The sequence below is a fragment of the Dasypus novemcinctus genome, chromosome X, assembly GCF_030445035.2.
Source record: "Dasypus novemcinctus isolate mDasNov1 chromosome X, mDasNov1.1.hap2, whole genome shotgun sequence".
Taxonomy (NCBI): domain Eukaryota; kingdom Metazoa; phylum Chordata; class Mammalia; order Cingulata; family Dasypodidae; genus Dasypus; species Dasypus novemcinctus.
This window is the reverse complement of record NC_080704.1, coordinates 130,815,962-130,833,906: the sequence shown is the minus strand read 5'-3', so window position 1 is coordinate 130,833,906 and position 17,945 is coordinate 130,815,962.

Sequence of the window (17,945 nt, the reverse complement as noted above, 5' to 3'; positions counted from 1 at the left end):
GTATATATAAATTACTGTGATCTAAAACTTCTGTGAAGGTAAGCTTAATAATTAGGGGGAAAAAAGAAAAAGAAAGGATGTAGACACTGAGGAAAAGACGGAAGAAGGTGCCTTGCCAATTTGCATACAGGGCAACACTTATTGCAGTGATGGAAGGCAAAACATCAAAAACAGGGAAACGGACTTTGGCCCAGTGGTTAGGGCGTCCGTCTACCACATGGGAGGTCTGCGGTTCAAACCCTGGGCCTCCTTGACCCGTGTGGACCTGGCCCATGCGCAGTGCTGATGCGCGCAAGGAGTGCTGTGCTACACAGGGGTGTCCCCCGCGTAGGGGAGCCCCACGCGCAAGGAGTGCACCCGTAAGGAGAGCCACCCAGCGCGAAGGAAAATGCAGCCTGCCCAGGAATGGCGCCACCCACACTTCCCATGCCACTGACGACAACAGAAGCGGAGAAAGAAACAAGACGCAGCAAAAAGACACAGAAAACAGACAACCGAGAGAGGGGAGGGGAATTAAATAAATAAAAATAAATCTTTAAAAAAAAACATCAAAAATAAAGCTTTTGCATTTTAAAATTTTTAATACCCCAATTTATTTTTATCTTAATATTTCTAAATTAATATGTATTCTATATCTAAACTTTAAATTCATCACTGTTGATATTTGAACTTCTCAAAAAGCTGATAAACATATACAAAATATTGAATTATGTAATTAGAAATTGTACCTTAAAGTTGAAGTGTCCTAAAGGAAATTATGATTTTTAGTGCTTTAGGAAGAAAATACCTTATGTAACATGTGAGACTATTTGTCTTTTGTTCACATTTTTAGGAGAACATTATAAATGAAAGCAGAAGTCTGTCTGTGGAATGTGCACCAAGCCCTAAGATAATAGCTATCACTTATTGAGTCCTAACTTTATGCCAACCACTGCCCTAATTGCTTTGCATATATTAACATTTTTATTTCAGTCAAGAACTCCATTTGATAGATGCTATTGTGATTAGACAGATGGGGTAACTTGCATAAGTTTAGTAACTTCTCCATTGTCTTTCAGGAAATATATGGCAGACAAGGATTATGATATGAAGCAGTCTGGCATCAAAGATGACACACTTTACCTCTTAGTCATAATCAAATAAATCTAGAGTTCTTAGAAATCATGAGGTACAACTCATTGCTTTTTTCCTTCCCTTTTTTCTTTTTTTTCTTTTTTTTTCTTTTTTTTTATTGACTTTGTAATAATATTACATTAAAAATATATATATGAGGTCCCATTCAAGCCCACCCCCCCACCCCACCTCTCCACCCCACCCCACCCCCCCCAGCAACACTCGTTCCCATCATCATGACACATCCATTGGATTTGGTAAGTACATCTTTGGGCACCTCTGCACCTCATGGTCAATGGTCCACATCATGGCCCATACTCTCCCCCATTCCATCCAGTGGGCCCTGTGAGGATTCACAATGTCCGGTGATTGCCTCTGAAGCACCATCCAGGGCAGCTCCATGTCCCAAAGACGCCTCCACCTCTCATCTCTTCCTGCCTTTCCCCATACCCATCAGCCACCATGTCCACTTTTCCCAATCCAATGCCACCTCTTCTATGTGGACATTGGATTGGTTGTGTCCATTGCACCTCTATGTCAAGAGGAGGCTCAGATTCCACATGGATGCTGGATGCAATCCTCCCATTTTCAGTTGTAATCACTCTAGGCTCCATGGTGTGGTGGTTGTCCTTCTTCACCTCCATCTTAGCTGAGTGTGGTGAGTCCAATAAATCAGATTGTAGGTGCTGGAGTCTGTTGAGGCTCAGGATCTGGCTATCACATTGTCAGTCCAGAGATTCAAATCCCCTAAATATATCTTAAACCCCAACATTAACTGCACCTCCAGCACATTAGCATGAAAGTCTTATGAAGGGAGATCCCATCTGAGTCCAGATTCATCACACATAAACACCATTTCCAAAGAGGGGCCATCTGACCTGGTAGTTAACCCCATCTGCCATGACCATAACTCCCATGGGTCTCTTTAGCCCTCAAAGGAACCAATATCTGGGGGTTGTATCTGCTTTATCTGTCTCTCTGACTCTGCTCAGTTGTGCATAAGGGCAATCCTTCTGCCAGCCTCCAGACTCTTTTTTAGAAACTCGTAGCCATATAAACTCATTTCTCCTTTCCATTTCCCCCTTACTTTAGGTCAAACAGCATTTTAAAGTCATGTTATTTTATGTAGACAGGGATATTCTGCTGATCCGCATTGAACCTTCCGTATAAGGTCATTTTCCAGTTGCATCATCAGTTGGTAGTTGATAGTGGTCCCTCGGTGCCAGGGAGGCTCATCCCTGGGTGTCATGTCCCACGCTGGGGGGAAGGCATTGCATTTACATGCTGAGTTTGGCTTCGAGACTGGCCACATTTGAGTAACATGAAGGCTGACAGGAGGAAATTCCCAGGCACAATGTTGCTCTAGGCCTTGTTCTTATTTTAGGCTTATCAGCTCACAAGCATAGTCATTAGCATCAGGGGCTCATTGTTGAACCCTCACTCCCTCCCGGTCCCCGCCGCTGCACCTGGGAGACTGTCGCTGCTCCCCTAGGGAACACGACAGAGCACCACTGGCCAGGAACCCAGTACCCCCCCTGCTGTGGTTTTTAATTGTTGCCACTATGAGTATATCCAAACATTACCATGCACCCTGGACATATGTTCTGTACAACTCCCTGTCAGTCATATATCACCTGTCAATGGCATCCCATACCAGTATCCCTCCATTGCCATTGTTGAAACACTCTGTGATCCAGAACTCCCCGAAATTTGAAGCCCAATATAATGTCAGGGTCCTTACTAGGGAATGTTATATAGCAATGGGTTTAAAGTTTAGATAAAGAATACGTGTTGACCGGACATTGTAAATCCTCACAGGGCCCACTGGATGGAATGGGGGAGAGTATGGGCCATGATGTGGACCATTGACTATGAGGTGCAGAGGTGCCCAAAGATGTACTTACCAAATCCAATGGATGTGTCATGATGATGGGAACGAGTGTTGCTGGGGGGGGGGAGAAGTGGGGTGGGGGGGGTGGGGTTGAATGGGACCTCACATATATATTTTTAATGTAATATTATTACAAAGTCAATTAAAAAAAAAAAAGAATACGTGTTGACTTGGAAAAAATTCTACATCCTATCTTTTTCTTTTTTTTTTTTTCCCCTAATTATTCAGCTTCTCTTCACAGGAGCCCTAGACCACAGCAATGCATATATATAATATACAGCACTCCCATACATCCACCACAAAACCTTTTCCCTTCCACAGCGATACTCTTACACCCTATTCACATCATATTTACTTAACGTTATGTACAGAGTCTGAGACACTAGCTTTCTAACAAGGTGACATCTGTGCTTACATTATGGTGCATACTTTAGGATACACAGTTTTTTACATTCTTAGTTAGCCTATGTTTTACATTATGGTTTACATTATCAGTCTGTCATCTCCTATATGTTATGGTGTAATATTACATGTTTTATATCCATCCTTGTGTACTCTCAAGAAACTCCTCTCTTACCCCCCATTTACCTTGGTTCCACACATTTAACATCCATTTTCCCTTCCACCTTGGTACCCACAGTGACAGCCAACCTCCGTTTCCTGAGGAGCCACTTCCAGAGATAGATGGAATAGTGTTCAGGGCCTAACTTGCTCAACTGCCCCAATGCCCTGGGAGCCACCGTTTCTCTCGAGGGATACAGTTCCCTCTATTTGATGGCATTCGTCCTCCCCAGGATGTGGGTCCACCCCCACTCTCACTACTTGGGTTTCTACCCCATGGTGTCACCCACTCTGGCAGAATGAGCATTTAGACATTCCCCAGGAGCCCGTCCTGCATCAGACCCTCCCCTCCAAGCATTCTAAACAGGTAACCCTCTTTATTATATTTTGATATGATTTTCTCGGCATTTTACTCTCCACCAACACCTGACCCTCTCCTGTGTTCATATGCTACCCCTCCCGCCCCCCACTTTTGGGCAATGTCACCCATCCGTCCCTCCCCAGCCACCCTCAAACCCGCAGAGCCCCAACCAAAGGCAACCCCTTGCCCCCCTTTTATCTCTTCTTTGTGTTCATACTTACCACCATCTCGTCTTAAATTCCACCCCTGCAGACATTGGCTCACATCCTTCCTCCACCCTCCGATTTCCTGTAAGCCTATCATTCAGTCTCTTGCTATCTAGGGCAGCTTGTTTATTTCATATCATTGAGGTCATGTAGTATTTGTCCTTCAATGTCTGGGTTGCTTCACTCAACATAAGGTTCTCAAGATTCATCCATGTTATCACATGTGTTTGTAGTGTGTTTGTTCTTACAGCCGAGTAGTATTCCATTGTGTGTATATACCACATTTTATTGATCCACTCGTCTGTTGATGGGCATTTGGGTTGATTCCAACTTTTGGCAATAGTGAACAATGCTGCTATGAACATTGGTGTACATATATCGGTTTGTGTCCTTGTTTTCAGTTCTGCTGGGTATATACCCAGCAGTGGTATTGCTGGGTCATATGGCAAATCTATGGCTAGTTTTTTGAGAAACCGCCATACTGTCCTCCAGAATGGTTGGATCCTTCTGCATTCCCACCAGCAGTGGATGAGTGTTCCCCTTCCTTCACATCCTCTCCAGCACTTGTATTCTTCTGTTTTTTTCATAGCTGCCAATCTTATGGGTGTAAGATGGTATCTCATTGTAGTTTTGATTTGCATTTCCCTGATAGCTAGAGATTTGGAACATTTTTTCATGTGCTTTTTTGCCATTTGTATTCCCCTTTTTTAATTACACAGAAATAAATTCTAATTGACTTGCCTGTTATCCTAACACAATTTATAGAACAAGTCATCCCTTTCCCACTGGCTTTATTTTTTTTTCTTTTCTTTTTTTTTTAAATTTTATTTTATTTATTCCTCTTTTTTTAAATAGTACATTCAAAAAATATGAGGTTCCCATTCACCCCCACCGCCCCCACCCCACCACTCCCCCCACAGTAACACTCTCCCACATCATCATGACACATCCATTGCATCTGGTGAGTACATCTCTGGGCATCGCTGCACCCCATGTCCTGTGGTCCACACCATAGCCCACACTCTCCCACGTTCCATCCAGTGGGCCATGGGAGGACATACAATGTCCGGCAATTGTCCCTGCAGCACCACCCAGGACAATTCCAAGTCCCGAAAATGCCTCCACATCTCAGCTCTTCCTCCCATTCCCCGCACCCAGCAGCCACCATGGCCACTTTTTCCACACCAATGCCACATTTTCTCGATTATTAACCACAATCGTTCATGAATAGGATATCATTAGGTCCACTCTAATCCTTACTGTATTCCTCCTTCCTGTGGACCTTGGCTTGGTTGTGTCCATTCCACATCTATGTCAAGAGAGGGCTTAGATTCCACATGGATACTGGATGCAATCCTCCTGCTTTCAGTAGTAGGCACTCTAGGCTCCATGGTGTGGTGGTTGACATTCTTCAACTCCATGTTAGCTCAGTGTGGTTAGACCAATAAATCAGAGTGTAGGAGCTAAAGTCTGTTGAGGCTCAGGGCCTGGCTATCATATTGTCAGTCCAGAGATTCAAATCCCCTCCCACTGGCTTTAAATCTAACTGTTACACATGAATCTCTTTCTGGATTCTCTTTTCTGTTCTATTGGTCTATTTGTCATTGCTCCATGTTGTGATTTATAGTACATTTTAATATTTGATTTAAATACTCTTCTTTTGTAGACCCTTTCTTCAATAGCCTCATTCTTTGATTCACTCAGATAAACTTTAAAACTCTGGTCAAGTCCCAAGGAAAAGCTCATTATGATGTCCATTGGGATTGTAGTCATAAGACAAAGGGGTGCTGATGCAAAATATCAGAAATCAGTTGGCTTCTTTAAAAATATTTTTATTGTCTTTTTTTAAAGATGCATAGATCACTCAAAATGTTATATTAAAAAATATGAGGTTCCCATATACCCCATTCCCCACCTCCCCACTCCTGCTAGCATTGGGAGGATGGGTCAGATGGTCCATGAAATTGGGGGGAGGTTGGGGTGGGAGCAGGTGAACATGGGAGATTGTCAGGTATGTGGTTGAAACTATAATGTTGAGAAAACTCTTCAGAAAATATAATAAGGAAGGGTTACTGGTTTAAGGTGTTGGCTTTTATAAAGGGTATTTATTTTAGGTAGAAGCTTACAGTCACAAGGCCATAAAATGTAAATTGCTTCCCTCGCCAAAGTCCATTGCCACATGTTGATGCAAGATAGAGGATGATGTTTGTGAGGGTTCAGCCTTCTTTCTTCCTCTTAAGGCTCCATAGTCCCAGCTTCTTCCAATATCAGCTGTAGGCTGGGATAAGTCTAATCTCTCTCCAGGGGCCAGTTTCTCTCTGGGCTCAGCTGCTCAGGGCTCTGGTCTGTGCAACTGCAATCATTAGCAATCATTCTCATTCAGGAATATGGGTATTTTATATTCAAGTCTTCTTTTCATATCTTTTGCAAAATTTTCTTTTCATTAAAATAGTTTTAATGCTTCTTATTTTTAAAGTGAAACATTATATTAAAAATTTGATAGAAGGTTATAAGGATAAAGTGACAGCCATCCATAATGGTACTGTCTGGAGAAAGCCACTTCTAGTATTTGGGGATATATTCTTCTATACCTATTTCTGTACATATATACCTATAAATATATATGTGTATATTCATATTTTTCCATAGCTTAAATTGCAGGTTGCATACATGGTTTTATACCTTTTTCTAATTAATAATATATGATGGGATTTTTCCATGCCAATAAATAAAACTATACCCTTCTAGGTTCAACTTCCAAGGAATTAAGTCTGCTTCTATTACTCGACTGAAGTCTAGGCACACAATCTACATCATCATTTGAAAAGACCACACTCTATTCCATTATACAGATAAACCATACTTTATTTAACCAACGCTCTATTTTAGAAATTGAGATTATTACCCTTTTTATTGCTATTATATAAAATATTTCAATCCATGTCCTTGTATATTCAAATTGTTGCAAATTTCTCCAATTATTTACTTAAAATAAACTCCTTAGAATCAGACTTGTGGGATCATAGTGTATGTACACTTTTTAGGCTTTTCAGACATATTGTCAAAATGTCTTCAGAGAGTTTATTTCAATGTGTACCCCTACTAAAAGTATATGATGGGAAGCGGATGTGGCTCAGGTGACTGGGCTCCCACCTACCACATGGGAGGACCCTGGTTCAGATCCCGGTGTCTCCTAAAGAAGACAGTGAACTGGTGTGAAGGGCAGTAGTAGCAAGCTGACACAAGAAAAAACATAATAAGAGACACAACAAAAGCAGGGAGCGGAGGTTCCTGGTGCCTCCTAAAGAAGAGAGCGAGCTGACTCGATGGGCAGGCACGGTGAGCTTGCGCAAGATGATGCAACAAGAGATGCAGGGAGTAAAAACATAATAAGTGACACAACAAAACAGGACCAGCGGTGGCTCAAGTGATTAGGCAGCTCCCTCCCACATCAGAGGTCTCAGGATCGACTCTGGGTGCCTCTGAAAGAAACAAGGAAGATGAACAGACACAGCAAGTACAAACAACAAGGGGGGTGGGGAGAAATAAATAAAATCTTTTTTTAAAAGCATATGAGAGTTCCTGTATTCCCACACCCACATCAACACTGAGTATTAATATATTTTTAACGAATCAATTTTATTTGTATATATTAATAAAGCATATGTATCAATCCATCCAAAGTGTACAATCAATGGAATTCAATACATTCACATAGCTATGCATTCATCACTTCAGTCATTTCTAGAGCATTTTAATTAATCCAGTAATAATAATAATAATAATTTAAAAACAAAAACCAACCAACAAACAAAATCCAGCCAAGCAAAACAAACAAAACTCACCACCTCTCAATCTCACTATTCCTCCCCTGCTGTACATAGCTGCTATTCTTTCTCCTTCTCTCTAGTATATTTATATTTATATCTTGTAAAAGCTGTCATGTATATACACAATGTCACCCATATTCATATTCCACATGGTTTTACTATGTTATACAGTCCCATGTTACATTTTTTAGCCTTCCTTCTAGTAATATGTCATTAAACTTCCCTGTTCAAACACTGACATACCTATGTAATAGCTCTGCTAGTCACAAACACCATGTTTTGCTCTCACCATTTCCATTTCCAAAGATGTACAACCTTTTAATCAATTCTACACAGAATAACCCTCACCTTTCCATTCTCTAAACTCATTCTATTTTCTGGTGACCTATATTCTAATTATTAACTCCATGAGTTTACATAATGTATTTAGTTCATGATAGTGCAATCATAAAGTATTTGTCCTTTGGTGTCTGGCTTGCTTCACCCAACATAATGTCCTCCAGGTTCATCCATGTTATCAGGTGCTTCATGACTTTATTTCTTCTTACAGTTGCATAATAATCCATCATGTGTATACATCACAATTTGTTTATCCACTCATCAGTTAATGGACACCAGTGTTATTTCCAATTTTTGGCAATTGTGAATAATGCTGCTATGAACATTGGTGAGCAGATGTCTATTCATGTCACTGTTCTCAGGTCTTCTGGCTATATACCTAGTAATGGTATTGCCAGGTGACAAGTCTATATTCAACTTTCTTATGTCTGTACCATCCTACATTCCCACCAACAATGAGTAAGCATTCCTATCTCTCCACATCCTCTCCAATATTTACAATTTTCCAACTTTACATTTCCACACTCTTACAATTAACCTTAATAATGCTGCATACATTAAGATCACCTCCCATTCTCAAATACCTTCTAATCCTAGTAAAATCTATAGTATAGAGTTTATCTCCATGCATTTACTCAGCATATTTAGTTTATATTAGTGAGACCTGCGGCGGCTTGCTCAGTCGGTGGCGGTAGGGGTGCTCTGCCCCACGTTGGGCGCCAACTGTGGCGGCTTGCTCGGTTGGTAGAGGTGGGGTCTGGCTGCGGACGAGGGGTCGGTCCAGCTCTGGACGAGGGGTCGGTCCCGCTTGGGATGAGGGGTCGGTCCCACCTGGGACGAGGGGTCGGTCCGGCAGCAGACGAGGGATCGGTCTCACAAGGGGTTGCGCGGTTCGGCTGACGGGGTCGCCCGGCGAAGCCGGCGACGAAGGGGTCGCCCGGAGAAGCAGGCGACGAAGGGGTCGCCTGGAGAAGCAGGCGACGAACTGGGGACAAGGGAGGCCAGGCCCTTGTCGGGGGCTCTCAGGACTGGAGGGCGCACGGCAGAAGAACTACCGCGGAGACAAGGTAAACACGCAAGTCCACTTTACTGAGGGAGAGGCAACAGTTTTATAGGGGCTGGGGAAGGCTGATTGGTCGAAGTCACGCCCTGTTCTGATTGGTTGCCGGCGAAAGGTCAGTGGGCGGTACTGGACGGGGGAGGGGTGGTGGTTAGGGATTGGCTGTCGCTGTTGCTGGGGGAAGGGGCAGGGTTCAGGGATTGGTGGCTGCTGTTGCTGGGGTGGAGGGCAGACTCAGAGTTTCCCGCCCACGCCTGGCTGTTGCTGCTGTCGGGGGAAGGGAAAAGGGCGGGCTGGATTTCTCCGCCCACGCCTGGCTGTTGCTGCTGTCGGGGGAGGGGAAAAGGGCAGACTGGATTTCTCCGCCCACGCCTGGCTGTTGCTGCTGTCGGGGGAGGGGAAAAGGGCAGACTGGATTTCTCCGCCCACGCCTGGCTGTTGCTGCTGTCGGGGGAGGGGAAAAGGGCAGACTGGAATTTTCTGCCCTGCGCCTGCGCAGGGAGAAGGAAGAAGGGTGCCGTCCCACAAGGTATCGGGTGGCGCCATCTGGGAGGAGGGGCGGCCGCGGAAGCATGGCTGCCGAGAAGGGGAGACCCGAGGGCACTCTGCGCCCATGCCGAGCTTCCTTCAGGGGTGGCGGTGGGCCCGACCAACCACCCTATTATGGGGGCAGCGGAATTAGGCCTACCGCGGCCGCTCCACTGCCAGGCCAGCAAACCACACTTCAGCCCGAGGGGTGACCGCAGAGACCCTACAAATTTGTCCTTTTCTGTCTGGCTTATTTCACTCAACATAATGTGCTCTAAGTTCAACCATGCTAACATATGCATCTCGATTTTATTTCTTCTTACAGCTGAATGATATTCCATTGTGTATATATACCACATTTTGTTCATCCATTCATTGGTTGATGAACACGTGGTCTAGATCCATATTTTAGTAATTGTGAATAATGCTGCTATGAACGTCTGTGGGCAAATGTCAGTTCGCATCGTTGATTTTAGTTCTTCTGAATATGTTCCTAACAACAGGATTGCTGAATCATATGGCAGTTCTATATTCAGCTTCTTGAGATACTGTCAAACTGTCTTCCACAGAAGATGCACCAGTCTACATTCCCACCAAAAGTGAAGGAGTGTTCCTGTTTCTCCACATGATTTCCAGCATTTGCACTCTTCTGTTTTTAAAATAATGGCTATTCTATAAGGTGTGAAATGATGGTATTTCTCTGTAGTTTTGATCTACATTTTGCTAGAGATGTTAATCACTTTTTCACATGTTTCTTCACCATTTGTATTTCTTCTTTGGACAATTGTCTTTTCAAGTCCTTTGCCGATTTTTTCTTTTTTTTTTAATTTTCTTTTAAGTGTTACATTCAAAAAATATGAGGTCCCCATATACCCCCCACCCCTGCTACCCCATTCCTCCCACATTGACAACCTCTTCCATCATCATGGCACATTCACTGCACCTGGTGAATACATTTTGGAGCACTGCTGCACCACATAGACAGTGGTCTACATTGTAGTCCACACTCTCCCCCATTTCACACAATGGGCCATGATAGGACACAAAATGTCCAGCATCTGTCCCTGCAGCACCACCCAGGACAACTCCAAATCCTGAAAATTCACCCACATCATATCTCTTCTTCCCTCTCCCTACCATCAGCAGCTACCATCTTTCCCCATTTTTCAATCAGATAGTTTCTATTTTTATTGTTGAGTTGTAAGATCTCTTTTTATACAATGGATATTAAACTCTTATCAGATATGTTATTGCCTGATATTTTCTCCCATTGAGTCAGCTGCCATTTCACTCTTTTAACAAAGTCCTTTGAGGTGCAAAAGTGTTGAATTTACAGGAGGTCCCATTTATATATTTTTTCTTTTGTTGCTCATGCTTTGGGCATAAAGTTTAAGAAACTACTGCCTATCACAAGATCTTGAAGATGTTTTCCTACATTTTCTTCTGGGAGTTTTATGGTTATAGCTTTTTTATTTAGGACCTTGATCCATTTGAGTTAATTTTTGTATAAGTTGTGATATAGAGGTCCTCTTTCTTTCTTTTGGATATGGCTATCCAGTTCTCCCAGCATCATTTGCTGAATAGACTGGTCTGGTCCAGCTGTTGGGGATGTGAGTACTCAATTTGGTTCCATTGGCCTTTATGAAAGTATCATGGTGTTTTTACCACATAGCTAAGTAATATACTTTAAAGTCAGGAAGTGAGAGTCCTCCAACTTCATTCTTCTTTTTAAAGACATTTTTGGCCATTTGGGTCCTCTACCCTTCCAAATAAATGTTTGATTATTGGCTTTTCCATTTCTGCAACAAAAAGAAAGGCTGTTGAGATTTTTATTGGAAATGCATTGAATCTGTAAATTAGTTGGGTAGAATTGACATCTAAATGATTTTTTTAGTCACATTTTTTATTTTATTTTATTTTTAAATTTTATTTATTTTTATAATAAATTGTCTTTTTTTAAAGATACATAAATCACAAAAAATGTTACATTACAAAATATAAGAGGTTCCCACATATGCCTCTTCCCACCCCCCACTCTTCCCATGTAATGTCCTTCCATTTATTAAAGTTGTAACAGTTTGGTATTATTTATGAATTCCAAAAATACATATTGGATTATGTTTGTGATCTGGTCTGTTCCTCTGGGTGTACTAGATTGTATTATCTTCAGAGGTTTCACTTTTACTTGATTAAATAATGATTAAGGCTTTGATTGGGCCACATCAGTCAGACATTGATTCCCTGCCCACCAAGGGGTCAGGGGCTCACAGAGAAAATGACATGGCAGTGGAGTTAGTGGGATTTTAATGCTGGAGCTCTGGGAAGTAAATACACAGAGAAGCAGATTCATGAGGAAAGAGAGAAGATTCCATTAGACATGGCAGAGGTTCCAGGAAGAGAGTCAAGCTGTTGGCCTGATAATTTACAACTGGTCTTGTGGAGAGAACAGAGCACCTGAGCGGGGAAAGAAATGAGCCCCAGGAGAGAGGCAAGACTTATCTCAGCCTACAGCAGATATTGGAAGAAGCTGGGACCACACAAAGCCTTAAGGGGAAGAGGAAACCTGACCCCTAACAGACACTGACAGGCATCTTGCCCCAGCATGTGGCAACAGACTTTGGTGAGGGAGGTAAATTACACTTTACAGCCTGGTAACTGTAAGCTTCTACCCACAATAAATAGACTTTATAAAAGCCAACAGATTTACAGGATTTTGCATGAGGACCCCTTTGGCTGACTAATACAAAAGTCTTCTTCAATTTCTTTTAACAATGCTGTGCAGTTTTCTAAATATAGGTCCTTTATGTCCTTGGTTAAATTTATTCCTAAATATTTGATTTTTTAGCCACTATTATAAATGGAATTTTTTTCTGACTTCCTCCTCAAATTACACATAAGTAGTGTGTAGAAACACTACTGATTTTTGAGTATTAATCTTGTAACCCGCCACTTCACTGAACTCATCTATTAAATCTTTTGGCTTTGTTGTGGATTTCTCAGGATTTTCTAGACATAGGATCATGTCATCAGCAAATAGTGAAAGTTTTACTTCATCATTTCCCACCGAGGGACTTTTATTTCTTTACGTAGCCTAATTGCTCTAGCTAGAAATTCTAACACTATATTGAATAACAGTGGTCACAGTGAGTATCCTTGTCTTGTTCCTGATCTCAGTGGAAAAATTTTCAGTCTTTCATCTTTGAGTACAATGCTAGCTGTACATTTTTCATATATGCACTTTACCATATTGAGAAAGTTTCCTTCTATTCCTATCTTTCGGAATGTTTTTATCAAGAAATTGTACTGTATTTTATCAAATGACTTTTCTGCATGAATTTAGAGGATCATGTGATTTTTTCTTCTTCAATTTATCATTGTGGTTTATTACACTAATTGATTTTCTTGTGTTGAACCACCCTTGAATACCTGGAATAAAATCCACTATGGAATATAATTCTTTTGGATTTGGTTTGCAAGTATTTTGTTGAGGATTATTGTATCTATATTCATTAGAGATATTGGTCTGTAACCTTTTTTCATAATATCTTTATCTGGTTTTGGTATTAGTATGATGTTGGCTTCAGAGAATGAGTTCAGAACATTATTTTCTGTTCAATTTTCTGGAATAGCTTGAGCAAGATTGGTATTAAATCATCTTTGAATGATTTTTAGAATTCATCTATGAAGCCATCTGGTCCCAGGTTTTCATCTTGAGGAAGTTTTTGCTAACAGTTTCAATCTCTTCACATGTGATTGGTTTGTTGAGATCTTCTATCTCTTCTAGGGACAGTGTAGGTGGTTTATGTGCTTCTAGGAATTTGTCCGGCTTGTCTAATTTGCCAAGTCTTTTGACATACAGTTGTTCATAGTATCCTCTTATGATCTCTTATTTCTGTGGAGTCAGTCATAATGTCCTCCCTTTCATTTATGATTTTAAATATTTATGTCTTCTTTCTTTTTTCCTTTGTCAGGCAAGCTAAGGGTCTGTCAATTTTGTTGATCTCAAACAAATTCCTTCCAGTTTTGGCTGATTCAATTGTGGTTTTTTTTGTTGTTGTTCATGATTTCATTTTATTACTTTTCTATTTTTTTATTTTTAAAGAATCTTTAAATTACATAAATGTTATATCAAAATTACAGGGGATTCCCATATATCCCACCTCCTCCCCCTCCCACACTTTCCCCCATCAACAAGTTTCTTTAGTGTGGTACATTTTTTACAATTAATGAACACATATTAAAGGACTGCTACAAACCATAGTCAATAGTTTACATTATAGTTTACACTTTGCACTGCACAATTTTTTAAGTTTGGCGAAATGTATAATGGCCTGTATCCATCATTTCAATGTCATACAGGACAACTGCAATGTCCAAAAATGCCCCATATTACACCTAATCTTCCATCTCCCCCCTCTCAGAACCTCTGGTGGCCATGGCCTTTATATCAATGATAAAAGATTTTCCATTGCTAGAATAATAATAAGTCTACTTTAGTCCATAGTTGCATTCTTCCCTTATGTTTGTTCATTCCTCAATCTTGAGGATTTGGGGAAGGTGATGCCCATTCTGTTTCTGATTAAGAGGGGGCTTAGATCCCATGGGGCAGATGGATGGAACTGTCTTGATTGCAGTTGTAGATACCCTCTGCTTTTTGGGGAGATGGACACTATCCATCATCATCCTTTTGTTAGTTATCCTGGGCAAGTCCAATGAACTGGAGGTTAGGTGTTTAAACTCTGTTGAGATTTAGGGCTCAACTGGCATATGAAAAGATTGAAGATTTAAGTCTCTGGGACATATATTTAATAAGTATAGTACTAAATAAAGGTTCAATAAAGGGGGTAGAAGAGCCATGTGTAGGATAATTATAAATGAGTCTAACTCTGTTACATTCAGGAGCATATATTCCAAAATAAGTCCCACTATTTCATTTGTTTCTGCACTCATTTTTACTATTTCTTTCCTTTGGTTTGCTCTGATCTTAGTTTGCTGTTCCTTCTTTAATTCCACCAAGTATGCATTTAGATCTTCAATTTTAGATTCTTCCTTTTTAATGTAGGCATTGATGGCTATAAATTTCCCCCTCAGCACTGCCTTTGCCATGTCCCATAGGTTTTGATATGTTCTGTTCTCATTTTCATTCATCTCAAGATATTCACTGAATTCTCTTGCAATTTCTTCTTTGACACACTGAATGTTTAAGAGTGTGTTATTTAATCTCCATATATTTATGAATTTTCCTTTTTTCCATCCATTATTGCTTTCCAGCTTCATTCCATTATGACCAGAGAAAGTGTTTTGTGTAATTTCAATCTTCTTAGATTTATTGAGACTTGTCTTGTGACCTAATATATGGTCTATCTTGGAGAAAGATCCATGAGTACTTGAAAAGAATGTATATCCTGTTGTTTGGGGTGCAATGCTCAATTAATGTTGTTAGGTCTAGTTTGTTTATCATGTTATTATTCAAGTCCTTTTCTATTTATCCTCTGGGCTGATGTTCTATTCAATACTGAAAGTGGTGTATTGAAGTCACCAACTATTATTGTAGAGACATCTATTTCTCTCTTCATTTATGCCACTGTGTGCCTCAGGTATCTTGGGGCACTCAGGTTAGGTGCACAAATATTTAGTAGAGTTATTTCTTCTTGGTGAATTGCCCCCTTTACTAATATATAATGACCTTCTTCATCCTTTATAACCGTTTTGCATTTAAATTTATTTTGTCTAATATTATTATCACTACTCCAGCTCTTTTCTGGTTACTATTTGCATGGAATATTCCTTTCCACCCTTTCACTGTTAACCTGGCTATGTCCTTATATCTGAGGTGAGTGTCTTGTAGATAACAAATAGATGGTTCATATTTTATCCATTCTCTCAGGCCATGTCTTTTTATTTGGGAGTTCAAGTCATTAACATTTAATGTTATTACTGTAAAGGCATTAGTTACTGCATCCATTTTTCCCTTTGACTTTCTGTTGTCATATGGTACTATTATCTGTCTTTTTACCTTTTAATTTACCCTTCCTAATAATCTTCATTTCTACACTCTTCCCCAAGTCTCTCACCCAATTTTTTTCCTTCCAGAATGCAACACTCACTTTAGTGTCCCCTGCAATTCTAGTCTTTTTGAAACATACTCTACAAGACCTTGTCTCTAAAGACTTTGAACTCACCCTCATTTGTGAAGGACAGTTTTGCCGAATTTAGAATTCTTGGCCGGCAGTTTCTCTCTTTCAGTACCTTGAATATATTGTACCACTTCTCATCTCCATGGTTTCTGATGAGAGGTCAGCAATTAATCTTATCAGAGTTCCCTTGTATGTGATGCTTTGGTTTTCCCTTACTTTCAGAGTCCTTTCTTTATCTCTGACATTTGTCATGCTGAACAGTAGGTGTCTCAGGGTAGGCCTATTCGGACTTATTCTGTTTGGTGTGTTTTGACCCTTGTGGATATTGATATTTATATCTTTCATAAGGGTTGGGAAATTTTCAGTCATTATTTCCTCAAATATTCTTTCTGCCCCTTTTCCATTCTCTTCTCCTTCTGGGACACCAATAATGCATATGTTTGTGCAATTTGCATTTTCATTCAAATCCCTGAGAACCTGTTCCATTTTTTCCATTCTTTTCTATTTCTGTTCTCCTGTCTTTTCCAGTTCAGATGTTCTGTCTTTGAAATCACTAATTATGTCTTCGAGCAATTCATATCAGCTCTTATGTGCCTCTAATGTATTTTTTTTAGGTACCAGGGCTGGGGATTGAACCCAGGACATCAGATGTGGGAAGCTGGTGCTCAACCACAAGGCTACATCAGCTCCCTTGAGTTGTTTTATTCTTTGGTTTTTGTTTTTGTTTTTGTTTTTGTTTTGCTTATTGTTTTGTTCTTAGGAAGCACCAGGTACAGAATCCCAGATCTCCCATTTGGGAGGCAGGCACTCAACCACTTGAACCACATCTGCTCCCTCTAATGTATTTTATATCTCATTCATCATGTTTTTCATTCCCATAAGCTATGTTACTTTTCTTTGCAGGCTTTCAAATGGTTATTCCTGCTCTCCAAGTGTCTTCTTGATATCCTTTATTTCTTTAATCATATTTTCTTCAATCCTTGAAATGATTTAGGAGAGCTGTGTGATCATCATTGACTAATTGTCTTAAATTCTGTATCTCTTCAGAATATTTGGGTTGTTCCTTGACTGGGCCACCTCTGCCTGTTTTCTAGTAAGGCTTGTAACTTTTTGCTGATGTCTAACCATCTGAATATGTTGGTGAATTTACTTTGATGGCCAATTTCTCTCTCTTGCCTATTGTTTTTTTTTTTCTCAGCTCTTTTTGGATTCTTCATTCAAGTTATTCAAAGTCTCTAATATTGCCCAACTTAAGATATCATAATTGGGCAAAGACTAACTAATGGGACACAGATTTTCTCCCAGGACTTAGTGTACAAAGAGAACCAAAAGCACTTTTCGCCCATGCAATTTCCAGACCGGCCAGCAGATGGCACTCATTGGGGCACCTTTCCACTGAGGTGTTTCAAGCCCTGCTTTACTGTTTTGGTCTGGCCAGAGCTAAGATTTAAAGTGGGTTATGTTGTACAAATATAAGAGATTGTCAGGTATTTGGTTGAGAGTATAATGCTGAGAAAACCTTTTCGAAAATATAATAAGGAAGGTTACCTGTATAATATGCATAAAGGTGATAATCCAACACAGGACAGGCTCCTAGGGAGTATGTGAGTGCTCATTTTGCCATAGTGGGCTATATCATTGGATAGAGACCCATACAATGAGAGTGAAGGTATACCCTGGGGAGGACTGATGTTCTCAAATAGAGGGAATTGTATCTCTCAAGAGAAGTGGTGGCTCCCAGTGCATTAGGGCAGTAGAGCATGTCAAGCCCTCAAAACTGCAAGTATCTCTGAACATGGCCCTTCAAGCAATGAAGATTGACTATCACTGTGGGCCCTAAGGGGAGGGGGAAGGAGGTATTGAATAGATGGAACCAATGTAACTGTGTGGGCAATAGAAGTGTTCCACAAGATTATGCA